This window comes from Peromyscus maniculatus, chromosome 14, assembly GCF_049852395.1.
Source record: "Peromyscus maniculatus bairdii isolate BWxNUB_F1_BW_parent chromosome 14, HU_Pman_BW_mat_3.1, whole genome shotgun sequence".
Taxonomy (NCBI): Eukaryota; Metazoa; Chordata; class Mammalia; order Rodentia; family Cricetidae; genus Peromyscus; species Peromyscus maniculatus.
The window spans coordinates 466,323-471,852 of NC_134865.1; the positions used below are offsets into that span (position 1 = coordinate 466,323).

Consider the following 5,530-nt stretch of genomic DNA (forward strand, 5'->3'; position numbering starts at 1 on the left):
TCTTTCTCAGGGGAAGGACAGCAGCGGCAGCAGGTGGTAAGAAGATGGTCTCAGCTCTTGGCTACTGCTCTGATCTCTGGGCGTTTAACTCTGCATTTGGCTCTGTGTTTCTTATTTAATAAGACCGTTCAGAATTACAACTACAAGCTGGTGTGGATATGGGGAAAGTGGAACCAGTCTACACGGTGCATGGGAAGATAGACAAGTGCTTTGGAAGTCAGTATGGGGGTTTCTCAAAAAACTGAAAATAAAACCACTACTTGACCCAGCTATACCACTTCTTGTTATATACCCAAAGGACTCTGTACCCCACTAGAGGTACATGAACATATATGTTCATTGCTGGTCATTGAAGCAGCGAAGAAAAGGAAGCAAGTCAGATGTCCATCAGCTGATGAGTGGATAATGACATGTGGTTAATGCACACAATGGAATTTTACGCAGCTGTGAAGAAAAATGGCATTCATGAGGGAATGGATGAAACTGGAAAAATTTACACTGAATGATGTAACCTAGACTCAGAAGGACAAATGCCACATGGTCTGTCTCATAAGCAGATGCCTGCTGCAGTTTTAATTTGTGGGGCATCTTCAACACTTTAGAACAAGTCAGAATTAAGATAGAAGGGGAAAAATAAAAGCAAAAACTTCCTATGCCTCTACCCCTCCCTATATACTCTGAAATTTGACCCCCCCCAAAAAAAAAAATAGGCTTGACTTTGTAAGCAAAGTCGCATCTGTGGCACTAACAAATACTTAATCCTGACCTCGTGTGGTGAGGAAAAGATGCTACAGAACACAGCCTCTACTCATCATCCTGCCTGGGCCGTTAATCACATTATCTGCATGAAAGGATCCTCTAAATGGAATTCCTCTCGCCCCAGTGAAAAGTCGTTCCAGGAGGACACTCTTTGGACTTTGTTTTGGGTTTTCTGAAGCTTTTAAACAAGGCATCATGATTCCTAGCAACGTTGGCCTCTGAGTGTAGATCCACAGGAAAGGTAAAGTGCCTCATAATTCTAACGGTTCTACTCTGGCAGTAATCACCATGCTAGGATCTGTCCACCTGGATCCAGCAGCTGCATTTCAGAACAAGTCCTGGAGCCAAGGACCGTAAACTTTGATGAAGCCAGGGCTCCGTTTCAGGACAGTGATTGAGGATAGCACCAGGGCCACGCTTCTAAAGCTCCACCCCTCCCGCCAGATGGTTTTACAATGGAGCAGATACTGTTGATAGCTGAACAGAAGGCGTAATAACGTCTCATAGCTGTGGGTTCAGTTTGGGTAAGTGTTTCATAAATACACAGCCGGAAGGTGAATTTCTCTAGCTTTAAAGATGATTGCTGCAATAATTGACTATTCTTGAGGAACAAACACCAGAACATCATCTATGGCCAGAGGCAATGAACAGATGCCATGAAGTCCTCTGGCACGTTCTGTATACTGTGAAAAAGCACACTGACAAAGTATAAAAGAGGAAAAAGGGAAATTTAAAGGCATATAAGTGTCATCTCAAATCAGGGGGACAAAGATGACTTTTTTTTTTTTTTTTTTTTTTTTTTAAAGATGAGCTTTCACTATATAGCTCTGGCTGGCCTGTAACTCACTATGTAGATCAGGTTAGTCTTGGACTTAGAGATTCCACCAGCTGCCTCCTGAGTGTGGGGATTAAAGTTATTCGCAACCATGCCTGACCTAAAGACCAATTTTAAGAAGCGGTATTGTCTTAGTTAGGGAAGAAAGGGTTGATTTGGCTTACACTTCCACACTGTCATTCATCATTGAAGGAAGTCAGGACAGGAACTCACACAGGGCAGGAACCTGGAGGCAGGAGCTGATGCAGAGGCCATGGAGGGGTGCTGCTTACTGGCTTGCTTCCCATGGCTCACTCAGCCTGCTTTCTTATGGAATTCAGGATCGTTTGCCCAGGGGTGGAACCACCCACAATGGGCTGGGTCCTCCCCCATCTATCACTAATTAAGAAAATGCCTTATGGCCAGATCTTATGGAAGCATGCTCTCAGTTGAAGTTACCTCCTTCCGGATAACTCCAGTTTGTAGGTCAAGCTGACATAAGACCAGCCAGTGCAGGGATCAAGACAAATGAGAGGCCATTGGAGAAAAGGTTAAAATTACATCTATGTTTCATGCCACTCAAAAGAATAAAGTCCACGTCTATCAGGGATTTAAATATAACAAATAAAACTATGCAAAAGAACGGTCAAAAGAAACCATGGATTTCTCCAATTTCGGAGTAGAAACTAAGATTTAAAATACAAAGGCAATACCCAGTATTGATAAGCCAACCACACAAAATAAGATGTAGTGGAGAGAAAAGAAATAAGCCTGATAGGAACAAGCAAAAGACAGCCGACAAACACGGTGTATATAATTACGCCACACGTAATTACACCTCCTATGTAAAGAGACAACTGATAAACACAGTGTATATAATTACACCACACACATCCCTCCTATCTAGAGAGTTCTTGAACATTAGCGGAGAAAAAAACAATATATATTCTGTCGGCACAGTTGTGGGAAATGATTTTACATAATTAGTGAGAATGAGCATTGGTGCACCCTTCTGGAAGGAAATCTGACAACGCTCAACGATACTTCGAGAATGAGAAAGGAGTGAGACAATTACTTACTTCTATCCAGTCAGATCATAATGAAATAAAACAAGAAATCAACAGCGGGAGAAACCACGGGATCTACACAAACACTTGAAGACTGAACAATTCATTCCAAATAAGCACTTGCTCGTGGAAGAAATGTTTTAAATCCTAGAATCAAATGAAAATATTATAATTTACCCAAACCCCTGGGATATAGCTAAGGCAGGAGAGGAGATTGTATAGTCATAAATATTTAATTAAAAAAACAACAACTGAGAGTCAGCTGGAGAGACGGCTCAGTGGTTAAGGGCACTTGTGGCTCTGGTGGAGGTTGAGTTTTGTTCCCAGCACCCACATCAGACACACAGCACGGCCTGTGAATCTAGCTCTAGGGGAGCTGATGCCCTCTTCTGGCTTCTACAGACACTACGCTCGTGTGCACATAGCCATACACAGATATGCACATGTGTGAATGATTAAAAATTAAATAAATTTAGAAAAATCAGAGTGCTCTTGGATTAATAACCTAATAGTATACCTTAAGGTCTTAGAAATCAAGAAAAAAACAAACACAAATACAATAAATGGAAAAAAATAATAAAGATTAAGGCACAATCAGTGAATTAGAGACTGTAAGCATAATACACAGAACTGAACAAAGAGTTAGTATTGTGGAAATTTGTTTAACTGTGCAAAGATGTATCACATTTGTTTAACTATGTAAAGATGTGTTGCATTTGTTTAATTATGTAAAAATGTGTTGCTGTTTTACCTTGCCTGCCTAAGACAGTGATTGGTCTAATAAAAAGCTGAATGGACAGTATTGAGGGAAGGGATATAATGGCGGGACTTCCAGGCAGGGTGAGTAAGTAGGAGGAGGAATTTAGGATGGAGGAAGAAAGAAAAAGAGATGCCAGGGAGATGCCAGGGGCCAACCAGACACAGAGGGAGCAGGAAAGTAGGACATACAGAGTGAAAGAACAGTAAAAAGCCTCAAGGCAGAACATAGATGACTAGAAACAGGTTAAATTAAGTTAAAAGAGCTAGTGAGACAAGCCTAAGCTAAGGCTGAGCATTCAAAATTAATAATAAGTCTCTGTGTCTTTATTTGGGAGCTGGTTGGTGGCCCAAAGAAAATTCCAACTACAAGTTAGTTTCTTGAAAAGGTAAACAAGGTTGATGAAGCCCCTGCCCAATCTAATCAGGGAAAAGAGAAAGAAAACTAGGTTTAATAAAAGTACAGGTGGGAAGGAGATGGCACAACAGACTCCAACGAAATCCCAAGAATCATTAAGGAAAACTCTCAAAACTTGTATTTCAAAAATTAGAAAACCCCAAAGGACTAGACAGATTCCTAAATATCACGACCTACCAAAATTAAGTCAGGCAGGGCTCTCCTTGCAGCGGCCTGAGTTCAGAGTCTGAGCTGCGGTGGCACAGGTCACGGCTGGACAGGCTTTCAGAAAGTTTCTCCTGCTCTTTGACAGAGTACTGGTTGAAAGGAATGTCCCGGAAACTGTAGTCAGAGGTGGCATGATGCTTCCGGAAAAGTCTCAAGGACAGTAGTGGCTGTGGGGGAAGGTGCAGCCAGTCAGTGTGAACGTCAGAGACCAAATTCTTCTCCCAGAATACAGAGGCACCAAAATAGTTCTAGACGACAAGGATTACTTCTTATTTAAGAGATGGTGACATTCTTGGAAAGTATGTGGACTGAAATCACTGTTGAAACGGTGTTACACGAAGCTGCCCATTCCGCTGACGTTCTGAACGTCATCATGTAAATAATTTCCATGACTCCCTTTTATAATAAACCAATGATGCTAAACTAATGATAGCCATTGTCTCTGAAGTTTAGTTTCACTGTACTGTTAAAACATTTCCAAATAAAATAATGTAAATGAATGGACAAACAAACAAAATTAAGTCAGGAATAAATAAGCAACTTAAGTAGATCCACAATGGGCAATGAGATTGAAGCCATAACAACAACAAAAAAGTCTTCCCCGAAAGAAACCCCTGGGTCCAGATGATTCACTGCGGAATTCTACCAGACCTTTAAGAAGAGCTGGCAGATGTACTTCTCAAACTGTTCCATGAACTAGAAATGGGAGAGAAAACACAAAACTCACACTCAAAGCCAGTATTGCCACGATACCCAAACTGGAAAAAACATAACCACCACCAAGTAACTGTGGACCAATTTTCCTAATGACCATAGATCATAAATACAAAAATTCTCAACCAAATACAAGCTGAATTTAAAATTAAATTTTACAATTTGTATCATGATCAAGCTGGTTTTTATCCCAGGAATTTAAGTTTGGTTCAATCTCTGCAAAGGAATAAGTGTAATTCAGCTTACAGATACATAAATAGACTTGATGGCAAAGATCGCTTGATTTATCTCAGCTGATCCAGAAAAAGTCTTTGACAAAGTGCAACATCCCTTTAGGGTAAAAACCCATAGTCAGAATCAAATGGGGACTGGGTGGGAGTGAGAGAGCATCCTCTAAGATCTGGAGCCAGACCCAGGTGCCTACTCTTTTATTCAAGATAGTGCACCAAGTCTTCGACAAAGCAGTGAAAAAAGAAAAAGAAATAAAAGCAATATAAGAAGTCAAATTATCCCTATTTGCAGATGACATGGTCCAATACTAACAAGACCCTAAAGACTGCCAGAAAACTCGTAATCCCAGCACCCAGGAGGAAGAGGCATAAGGAACTCTGAGCTCAAGGCCAGCCTGATCTACAGAGCAAGTTCCATAACAAGAAGAAGAGAAGAAGGAAAACTCTTAAAACCTATAAATACTTTCAGTAAAGTAGTAGGCTACAAAAATCAACATACAAAAGTCATTAGCTCTCCTATATACTAATAACAAACTTTCCAAGAAAACAATTAGATGACAAAATT

The 5,530-nt window shown here is 40.7% G+C and overlaps 1 pseudogene; it reads left to right on the top strand.

Annotated features, from left to right (window-relative positions):
- Positions 1–3,459: 3,459 nt before the first annotated feature.
- Positions 3,460–4,333, top strand: LOC121822527 (10 kDa heat shock protein, mitochondrial pseudogene; annotated as a pseudogene).
- Positions 4,334–5,530: the final 1,197 nt, after the last annotated feature.